Genomic DNA, 11,745 nt, shown 5'->3' with positions numbered 1-11,745 from the left:
TTTTTCACTTTAAACTCTAGTGCCACATATTTTCTGATTATGTATTAGCATATAGAATACGCATATGTAGAATATATGTATGTTCCTACTTCATTTTAATACTCCAGAGTCCCCAAATAGATTTGTGTTATTTTCTATCGTCGCATGACCACTTATTACAAATGTAGCCACTGAGACAAACATAAGTAGATGATTTCAGCATGTCTAGGAGCAAGAATGACTTGAGAAGCTATAATCAAGGTACCTGATGGGATGTGCTCTTTTATAAGACTTTATTGAGCACCCATTCACTCTTAGCTCATTCATATGAGTGCAGAACCTTCTTTTGTTTAGCTGTTAGCTTAGGGAATTGTACCTTCAGAGATCATCTCTATAGTTGTTGAAAACTAAGTAGTGTTTCTGTCCATGTAGAATACCAGGAACCATGAGAACATCGCCTGCATGGGAACTTGGCTTTCGGTGCTTTATGGCAACTGCCTTTTACCACTGCTGGTCATGCTCTCCTGCTGAGGAAGTTAGAGGGGGAGAATGCAATCTGAGTGGCTTTCCACGTGGTAAAGTTTTAAAAATTAAAAAGAAACCCCTGATCTTTCTCCTTTACCATAATAGGAGAGCACCAGCATTAATTTGTTATCCCGAATTGCTTATTAGTTACATGCGCCAATCAAGGACCGACCACTGGATCTAGGCTTCCTAGATGTAGATGTAGAAGATGAACAGCTTAGGGTTAATGTGGGTACTCTCGTTAGGGGAGTGGGAGCTGACTCTAACATGGACTCTTATTGCCAGCTTTTTGATCACTCTCCCCTGGTGCGCTGCCTCACCAGGTCTTGGGGGAAGAGGATGAGCTCTGTCCTGATGCAGCTTGATGAACTGGGGTGGGTGTGTGGGGCTCCCCTTTTCTGAGTAATCAGGAAGGAAGGATGAGGGAAGAAGGAGGGAGGGTAGGACTGAGAGGAGAGAAGCAAGGGGGCCAAGATCCAGGGTGTAAAGTGAATAAATAAATTAATTAAAAGTAAATAAATAAAAAGAAAAATAATTACATGGACTAAATGCTTCTGACTGGATCTGAGAACAGGTGATAGGCCCTTGTAATGGCGTTCGAAACCTGATAACAATTGAAGGTCATTTATTCATATGGGCAGGTGGTGAAGCTGGTAAACAAACCAGAAATAGATTGTCATGTCTGTCACTATATCTACCTATTCACCTATCTCTTATATATCTTCAATCTATCCAGGGAACCATCCATTTATCTATTCAGATCCCATGTCTATTATCTATTTACTTACCTATTACCTAAATTTTGCTATCAATAATCCTTATGTCTATTCATATATTACCTACTTACCCATTTGTATAACTATGTATCCATACATTTGTCTATTATGATTCTGTCATACATTTATCTACATACCTGTTCTATTATGTCTATTCATCACTCTACTATGATCCACTCATCCACACATTTATCTACCTAGTACCTATTTATCTTCTATCAATCAATCAATCAATCAATCAATCAATCAATTTGTTTAATCATCTATCTATCTATCTATCTATCTATCTATCTATCTATCTATCATCTACTACTGATACAGTCATTTACTCATTTAAAGGAACACTGAGAAATTACAAAATAATACAGAACTTGGATACATGATCTTTCAAATCTTGCTTCTTTGCCATCTATTAGAGGTCTAGCCATGCAGGGAAAGCATTTGTATCTTTTGTGACTCAAACGTGAAAAATCTAAGCCCTGATTCAGATAGAGTCGATTTTGGTTTCTGGATCTTCCATGACCTTCATTCCCCTTGGTAAGCGACTGACTTTGAGCCTCGGCATCATAATTCACAGAATTTACAAATGATTCTGTGAGAAATTCAACCTTCTGATTATAGGAATGAGAGAGTGAGTAAGGAACAAGTGTGCGAAATGGCTCCACGTGTGATAAGTGTGGAAAAGCAGACATGTCAGAAAAGGGTTGGGGTAGGCTAGAGAGAGTGGGAAGAGGGGCTTCTTCTGAGAGGGGCAGTGGCCCAGAACATAGCCTGCTGGGGGTGGGGGTTGTGATGAGACAGAGATTCCAAGTATGTGCTTGGAATTTGTGCTCAGAACTATCTCCTGGATTTTGTGTCTTTCATAATCACTGTCTGTATTCTTTCAATAAATACCTGAGGCTAGCAGAACAGAATTAAAGACCAAGAACCATGACCATGAAAACCAAATCTCCGAGGGATGTTGAGATTCCATGACTAGGCAAGGTGATAGAAGAAAATTAAAGCCCTCTGTGTCTGTGACACGCAGGCATGAACATGAGGGAATACACTCATGCTTGTATGTTTGCAGGAGGGACAGTCATGATGCTACATCTCTGCGTTCTAACACTTTGAGGAATTCGGAGCTCATTCTGAGGATCACTCCCTCGCCACCTGAACCCCTCCAGAAACTTTCTGCTCCTTCTTCTCAGGGACATTCCCCTCCATACTTCATTTTCCAAGTCATGCAGGCAGCACACACAATGAAAATGTCATTTAGAGCATGTTTGAGGCGGAGCAGGCAGGCCTCCTGCTTTTCCAGTTCGATTCTCTAATACATTATTTCATTTCCATGTTTACATAGTGAAGCAAAAATCAACCCCAAGTTGTCCCTTCTTCAGGACAGGTGACTGCACAATCCCAAGAGAAGACAGCTTAAATTGCATGATTCATTGCTTGATGCGGGACAGAGCACTTAACTACGGTTTAATTATCTCTGCAGACGAGGAGCCTGTGGTGATGTGGCCAGCGGTGAGCAGCTGTGGCATCTGAGTTTCCTGCTGTCTTTTTTCTTCTGAGAATGAACTTGCTGGTGACCATCAGGGTGGCCCAGTGATAGCTTCCCAGGTCGCAGCAACAGAGAACTTCATAGCCTTTAAAATTGCAAAGCTTTTCTTATCACTGCAAGTATGTACTGCTCAGTGGGCATCAAAGCAAAAGAAAATGTGGTCATCTGAGGAGGAGTGAATCATAGCTTTGATTTGGTCCAGCTAACAGAGATGGCAACTCCCTGACTATTGGCTGTCCCTTTCCCTTACTCATGATGCCATGGGCTATGTCTTTATTTGCAACCTCAAGCTTATGGTGTTGTCCTCTATTTGAGTTCAATTGCAGCCTCTTTGCATTTTTACCGCAGAAGTGTTTTGGATTTTTAAGTCTATCATTTTCCCTCATATACAGCAAGAGTTAAGAACCGTTTTCATAAAAAAAAAAAGAAGAAGGAAAAGCAACATAAGAATGTCATAGATGACTTTGGTACCCATCTGCCTTTGGCTAATAGGGTAACAAAGACAATAAGAGAGACGAGCTGAGGGATGGAGTGCCATTTTCAGAACCTGGGTTTCACTGATACCAACCATGTCAGCTTGGTGCTCATGAAGGCATAATGGGGCCATCAGGAGAGAATGCGCTTCTGGGTGACAAAGTTCCAACATCTTTGTCAGCTGTTGCTATAAGTAAGATTCCCACAGCAGGAGTGAAGCTTGTCACTGTAATTTTTGTTATGAGGGTACCATCAATTGGAGGCAGGGACAAAAGCTTCTAAATGAGTCCCAAAGATGGAGTGAAGGCTGTTTAAGACCGGTAGGTTCAGGAAGATGTAAACCACAAGAGAACTGCAGGCAAAATGGCTCCATCATCCTCCATACTCAGTACTTACATCCCTGGCTAAGATGGCTGCCATCCACTTGATGCCTTAGGTCCTGAGACTTGTGCAGAAAGTGAATGTTCAGAGAGCAGTTGCTGTGCATGGCTGGTGTGCGTATATGCATAGTAAAATGTTAATTTCCCATTATTTTCTTTCCGTGAGCTCATATCCAACTTGACTTATGTTGGTACCAATCTAGGCTTGCTCAAATAAGAAGCAAAAGTATAGAAACCATCACAGCTGTCCAGTCAGGGAGGTCAAGTTCTGGAATCTTTGTTTACATGCCTATATCCATGCCTGGATATTCCACTAGAATTTCAGTTGTAAAGAAAGAGACACCTGAGGGAGGCAGGGTTTAGCTCTGTATTCCCTTTGATACTTTTTCTTTGTTATGGAGATGGTCTGTTGTTGTAACGTGCCCTCCACATTGATTAGATGATCATTTAAAATAGGTAGCTTGCTTGGCTGGCCCAGGACATGCTGGAATGATTTGGGAATGACCTATTGTATTAGTTTGTTATTGTTGTTATAAAAACCAACAAGCCATGAAATTAATGATGTAAACAAAGCATGGAATTTTGTCAAGTTCTAGAAGTCAAATCTAGAATCAATGCACTCACAGATTTGTTTTTCTGGATCTTTTATGGAGCACTCATAGTTCTTGTCTGTACTAAATCCTTGAGGCCACTGCATTTCCTGGCTTCCTCTCTTAAACACACGTTTCTTTTTCTCAGGTTTCTTTAGTCTGCCTTGACTTGCCAGTGTACCCATGTGTGTTATCCTCAGATCACATCCGCAAAGACCCATTCACAGTGTAATATGATCAATTCACACATGTTGGGGATTCATATATAGACGTATTTGGTGGCAGAGTAGATATAATCGGTCTGTTTTTTCAGGATCTTACAAACAGTACGGTGCGAGGAAGATGAGCCCCTCTTCTCTGGGTATCTTCACTCCACAGATCATTTGGCTCACAAGTTCTGTGGAAGTTTCCAGAACTGTTCAAGGTTGTTCTAAATCCAAGAATAAGTCATTTGGTTTACTCTTCTCTATTTCATAATTTATAAACTTTACTCTCCCAGTTTCAAAGTCTTTCAACAAAGACAACTTTGAAAAACTCTCCTGAAGCTGGAGATGGGTATCTGAGAATACTGGGTACAAATGCTTGGGCCACTGACTTCTGTTCTGTAGGGATGCAGGCTTTGCTTGGTCCACCTTTTTCTTATGTTTGAAAAATCAGAAACAAAACCACTACCTTTGCTGAGTTCTGGTTTCCATTTCTTATCTGTCTGCCTCAAGAGGCTATAGCTGCTCTCCTTGTTTCTGTGGCCTCTTGTTAAGTCATCTTTACAACTCCAAGAGCAGAGGAGGAGGAGCTGGAGAGTTTCGTATCAGGAGACCTGAGCTGTGCTGCTGGGTCGTGATGCTTTCACCACTGGGCTAGCCTGACATTTCAGAAAAATGTTTCGGCCCTCTCTACACTGTATGCTATTACCTGGTAATAATGATAGCAATGGTGACCTGGCAGAATTACTTCAGTGAGGTTTAAGGGTTGAATGCAATGGTTCTGCCACAGAAAAGATGCTATAAAAATGTTTCCTCTTATCACTTTCACTGACAAATGCACTTAGTCCAGAATCCACACAGAAAGGACTTCTTTCAATACTCCTTTGTCCCTTTCTTCCTCCATTCTTTTCTTCCTTGTGCTTCCCCTCTCCTTCTTTCTCTTTCACCTTTAGGTTTTGTTTGTTTGTTTTTATCTTTTTAAGTCAGTCTGGAAATGGAAACAAAGCAAAACCAAACAACAAATGTGTCTGTACTGGCTAATTTCATGTAAACTTGACACAAGCTAGAGTCATCAGAAAGGAGGGAACCTCAACTGAGAAAAATGCCTCCACGAGATCAGTCTGTAAGCAAGCCTGTAAGGCATTTTCTTAATTAGTGATTAATGGGAGAGGGCCCAGCCCATTGTGAATGATTCCACTCCTGGGCTTGTGGTCCTGGGTTCTGTGAGAACGCAGACTGAGTAAGCCATGATAAGCAAGCCAGTAAGCAGCATTCCTCCATGGCCTCTGCTTTAGCTCCTGTCTTCAGGTTCCTGCCCTGTTTGGATTCCTGTATTGACTCTTTTTGATGATGAAGAGTGGTGTGGAAATGTAAGCCAAATAGATCCTTTCCTCTCCAACTTGCTTTGGCCATGGCATTTCATCTTATCAGTAGAATCCTTGAGACAAAGTCTTAGCTTTGGCTTCTTCTTCTTTTTTTTAAAGATTTACACTTTTATTTTTGGCACCCTTGAACAAAGTATTCTACTATCTAACAATTTTGGATTAATTTCTGTAATCCTAAAAAATTAAAGTTTAACTGGGACTCATGCATTTTCTAGTCTTTTATTCTACAAATGACTTGGACAGCCCTTCTTTTTTTTTAGCTCTGCCATAAGCTATACACACAGCTTCTAAACCTAAAAGAAAAGCTTTGTTTTCTTTTGGCTGCATCAAGGCCATTTGAAAGCATTTTGAAGATTCTCATTCCCTCACTTATTTTCTTGCTGATGGTCCTCTTCCTCATGGATGGATGATAATAGTCAACGTTTCCCACTTGGAGTGAGCACCTCCCCTTTCAGACTTCTCTGCCCTACTTCCTCCATGTTTCTCCTCATCTGAAGAACTACATCTCAACATTTATTGAAAAGTGACTCAGGTGAGAATTGGTACCCTTTGCTCTAACATATCTTTGTGTATTTCTCTGTGTGCCACCAACTCGTTAGCTGGAAAGTTGCCTGCCCTCATATATGCCTGCCCTGCATCCAACTATTGTACATCCCTCTCCAAACAATGGAATACGTTTCTTCTCTCATTCAAACCATCAAATGTAGAAAGATTCTATTCAATTACTCTCCAATTATGTCTGAGATAAGTAGCTGTGATAGGCAGGGGTGCTCCTATGAGCTCTAGCAATGCTTTCACTTGGAGAAGGTATTTGTATGGTATTTAAAAAGGACTTTGCAGATGTAATTTGGATGCTAAGGAGCTGACTTTAAGATAAAGAGGTTATTTTGGATTATCAGGGTGAATCCCATGATGTAACCATATCAGCCTTTAAAAGCAGAGCTTATTCCTGCCTGGAAGCAGAAGGAGAAATCAGATAGTTTGTGAGCAAGGTTGGTCAGAGGCACTTGTAATGGCTTGAAAATGAGGAGGGGCATGTCTCTGAGTTAAGGAGTGAGGATAGCTTCTAGAAACTGAGATGGTCTTCTGGCCAATGGATAGCAAGGAAATAAGAATCTTAGCCATAGGACTACAATGGAAAGAGTTTCTTCAGCAATCTGAGTTGAAATTGGTGGATTCTCTAGTGGAACCTCCAGAAAAGAGCCCGGGGAGCTGATAACTTGGGTCTTATGCAGAGAATTCAGCTGGTCCCAGTGAGAATGTTGCCTTACAAGTCTATGGGATAATAAACATGTGTGGTTTTAAAACCATTGTGTTTGTGGTCATTTGCAGCAGTCACAGTGCAAAGGGGATAAGGCACTGCCGAGGGAACAAGGCAGGCAAGCATAAGTAATAGTTTAGCAATCCAGGACTCCACATTGCTAAGTCCATGGTGTTTCTAAGTATTGTGTAAAGAACAATGCCCAGAATGTATTTTCATTGACCTACGTTGCTTCTTTTGGCTTTTCCCACCTATTATTTTCTACAGTGCAAGCTTTTGGATGAAAACCGCCTAGGGTCCATCTTGGGATTATCACAGGAATTGAGGATTTCAAGGGGAGAATGAAACTGAGCCATTTGCAGAAATAGGAAGTGACGGAAGGATGGACAGTGATAAGGGGATGTAGCAGCCAGCAGAAGGGCAACGAGGCTCAGCAGACACAAGTGAGAGCCCTTTACAGTGGAAAGGGAAGCTTCAGATGTTGCCTCTAAAATCTGTGTTCCTTTTACCTTTAGGTGGTTTTCTTCCCTTACCCCAAGCTCCCCATAGTCAGGCTGGACAGGGCATAAAGATACAAATTAGAATATAACACTAAAGGTGATTATCCTTTCCACTAGAGCAGATAATTGAAGACTAGCTGAAATAGATAGTGTACATTCTGTTTCCAAATATCAGACTGCGGTGGTTCACCACACTGCATCAAGAGTGGCCCCTGAGACACAGTTCATTCCCCCTGTGTCTAGATGGTTCGGCTTATTTGTATAAGTTTCCATATCAGAAAAGCCATCTGGGTCCAGAAGGAAAATGGTAAACATTAACCGAATTATTTTGAATTTGTTTTTCTGAGTTGTCTTCCGTTTTCACGTTGCTTGCTTCCCTGGTATGGGTCTCCTGGCATCAATGGGAGAATAAGCACGTGTAGCTTACATGATTTTTGCTGGAGCTTTGGGAAGAAGTGGCCGCCACCGAGCAGTGATAATGCATCAGTAATTTGTGATGGGCCCCCAAATGGCAATGCGCTGCAGAGATGACTTCTGAAAGCTTCGCGATCATAGAATAATTTATAAATATGATCAATCATTTAATATTCCAATCGCTGAAGACGAGACACATAAAGACATTTGAGGGAAATTAAAATTCTTCCCTAGCTGTAACCAGTTATCAGTTGTCTGTGCCCGTGTTCAAGTGAGAGGCGCATCGGGGACTGTCTTTACAGATCAGCCAGCATAATTGGTTTTCTGCTTCTCTCTGCATCTTAGCAAATTTGCTGAAGCTCTCCCCCTATTTCCAGCCAACTTCTCTTTGCACCAAACCCGCAGCGTTCTGTCACTAGCTCATGGAGACAATATGAACTGACCGTTTGGTACTGGATAAACCAGTCAAAGGGCTCTTCCCTGGGGAAGACAGTTTCTCCCACTGTCAGCATTCCCCAGTTGTTGATGGTTCTTCACCTACGGCTGAGGCTCTGTGTGTGTCTCTCTTTGATGTTAGAAGGTCCATGGGTACGTATGTGTATAGGTAACAGCAGTGAAAGAAATAGAGGCCAAGATTTTGAAAGAGAGCCAGGAGGGCTTGCATCGGAGGGGTTGGAGGGGTTGAAGGAAGGAAAGGAAAAGAGTAGATAATGTAATTTTATTATAATTTCAGAACAATTAAAAATTGTAAAGAAAATGCTGAACACATTACCCATGCTCTGTTCACAAAGCTTTCTTGGGTGCTGCATTAGCTGTCCTGTGTTGGTTCCTCCTGATCCAAGGGACTCTTCAGTCTTCTCCAGATTGTTCAGATTTGTCCCTGTCCTGGGAACACAGGCTTCCCCACACATTTGTTCCTCTGAAAGAGTAGCAAGCAGGTGGTTTTAAATGCTAAGGCACCTTTCCAGTCCCTACAGTTTAGTTTTTAAATTTTAACCACCCACCCATCACAGCATGAGCAGGAATTTTCCCTTGGATTGCTACATTTCAGCAGAGCTAACTTTAGCAAAATGGGGATGTGATTCAGAAACTTTGAAACTTCCGGTAGGTAGCGCTGGTTCATTCCTAGAAGGAGAACACTAGGATGCATTTTGTATCCTGAGACTTATCTTTCTGAGAGTGAGAATAAGCCGGGAGTGCTTCCCAGATTCCCACTCAACTCCTTCAGAGTCAGCAAGTCCGAGATCACAGGCTAGCTGGCGTGGGAGGACACAGGTTACAGTATCAGCCATCTGGAAAGGGTCAAGAGAGGGTTGCTGTCACTCAAGAGTCATCCTTATACTTGCCTATACAAAATGCGAATGTGAGCACAGACGAGTGTGTGTGTGGGCATGCGCATGCATATGTGTGTGGAGGCCTGCGATCAACCTTCAGCATTGTTTCTGAGGTTCCAGACTTCTGTGCTTTGAGACAAAGTCTCTCTCACTGGCCCAGATCCTCCTGAGGAGGCTTGGCTCTCCTGTCAGGATGCTTCAGTGATCTCCCTGCCATTGCCACATCAGCTCCCAGGTTATAAGTATGTGCCACTACCACACTGGCAATGTGGCAATGGAGAGATGGCCCAGTGGTTGAAAGCACTGGCTGCTCTTACAGAGGATCTGTTAAGCTACCAGCACCTAGACAATGGTTCACAACCCTCTCTAACTCTAGTTTGAAGGGATCAGATGCCCTCTTCAGACCTTCACAGGCATTGCATGCATGAAGTGCAGGGACATCCACATAGAACAAAAATAAATTAATCTTTAAAAAAAATCTCATAACCACCACAGCCACTTTAAGGAAGGATGCGTGATTTTAACATATATGGACTATATCTAGACTTATAGGAAAGGACATGGCTAAAGCATGTGTCTAGATTCGTGATGTATTTGCCCATGTGACAAGAACATATAAAGGCCCAATATAAAAGAAAAAAAAAAGCCCAGCCCTAAGGGAGTATGTTTAGGAAGACTGAGGGGGTACAATGCCTTAATGCCTGTTACAAACCAGAAAGAGGGAGAATGCAGTATAAGGAATGAACTGTAAGGAAGGGGAGTATGAACTCAGGACACGGCTGCAGAGCTTTTCAAACTTCATCTCTGCCGTTTTTAACCAGACATCTCATCTTTAAGCTGGAAGTATCACGCACACACTTTCCATGCCCATTGCTTTTTGCCAACCGTACACAAACTAGGGTCATCTAGGGAGAATCTCAGCTGAGGAATCATCGTGGCTTGTGGCATGATTAGGGAATTGTGATTGATGACTGATGTGGGAAGGCTCAGGCCACTTTGAGCCGTGCCACCTCTGGGCATGTGGGCCTGTGCAGTAGAAGACAGCAGACTGCGCAAGCCATATGGAGCAAGGCAGTGACTTTCCTCCATGGCCTCTGTGTCAGGTCCTGTCTACAGGTTCTGTCCTGTTTAAGTTCCTGCCTTGGCTTTTCTTGATGATACAGTGTGACCAGAACATGTCAGCCAAGTAGTTCTTTCCTGCCCCTCCTCCAAGTTGCTTCTGGTCAGTGATTTATTGCAGTAACAGAAACCTAAAAAAGATGCTCGTAATGGGAAAATTACAAGATACGTCTGTAAAATTAAAATAGCGGAGCAGGGTGTGTGTGAGGGTGTGCGTGCAAGCTTTGTGTAATTTCCTGAGGTGTGGATGTTTTTGGCTTTGTGAGCTTTGTGCTTTCTCCATCAATCTGTGAGCCACAGTTTGATGACCCTAAAATCCAGAGTCCATTGCATTATAGTTAATGGACTGATACCATCCTCTCTACTAAATACATAATATAGATAAATGGTTAAGAAATTATCAGTTCACAACAGATGGTGCTGGCCGAGTGAAGGATCAGATCCAGAGACAAACTTGCAACAAATTTTCTTTAAAAAAAAAAAAGTAAGTTGTTACTTCTGGGAAACATAGATCACCAGAATGTTGGAGAACAATCAGTGGAAATATTGGAACACATTATTTAAAAAAGCAAGCACACTAAGAGTTGATTACTCTCAAGAGCGAGTTAACAAAAATAAATATCAAACTTTCTTTTTTTTAAAAAAAAAAAAAAGTGGCAGATTCCATTATTAAAACAGATGGTTGACATGGGCATGGTTGGAGATTGCAATAAAATAGTTGGCAGAAACTATTCAGCCTATACTATTGAAACAAATAAGTTGGCTAAAAACATGCAATCATTACATTCAGGGTTTATTTCTTTGCTAATGGCCAGACACTAACAGTGGCTCTGTAGGAGGTAGGCTGTACTGGGTAAGCCCCGCACCTTGTGATGCCGGTATTAACATGGATGCCTATTGCAGCACTTTAAATGGCCTCTTGTTGACCATCCACTCAAATACTAAAGCCATATTCAAGATTTTCAGTGAATGAGTATAGCAAGGGCTTCTAAAGGAGTCATGTTAAAAGTGTCTCGGATTATGAAATTATGGGTTCACCCCATAAAACAGCAGTACAAAGTGGGTATGAAAGCAAAGATTCAGCTGAACTACACTAAAATAAACTCCTTTACTGACAAGTATGGATGACAAAATACAATATTCTGCTTTTGTTCCCTCTGTCTCTCTAGGTTTTAATTTGTGTGTATTTAATTGTCTTGTAAAAAGTGGTTTGGAGTTTCGCTAACCACAGACTCACAAGGAGCCATGAGTTTTGCCAT

The 11,745-nt window shown here is 41.8% G+C and overlaps 1 pseudogene; it reads left to right on the top strand.

Moving 5' to 3' along the window:
• The first annotated feature begins 345 nt into the window (after nt 1-345).
• LOC129668339 (small nucleolar RNA U3) lies at nt 346-544 on the top strand (annotated as a pseudogene).
• Nucleotides 545-11,745: the final 11,201 nt, after the last annotated feature.

This window comes from Psammomys obesus, unplaced genomic scaffold, assembly GCF_907164565.1.
Source record: "Psammomys obesus unplaced genomic scaffold, mPsaObe1.curated_primary_1811, whole genome shotgun sequence".
NCBI lineage: Eukaryota > Metazoa > Chordata > Mammalia > Rodentia > Muridae > Psammomys > Psammomys obesus.
This window is presented reverse-complemented; position numbering and strand designations above follow the sequence as displayed.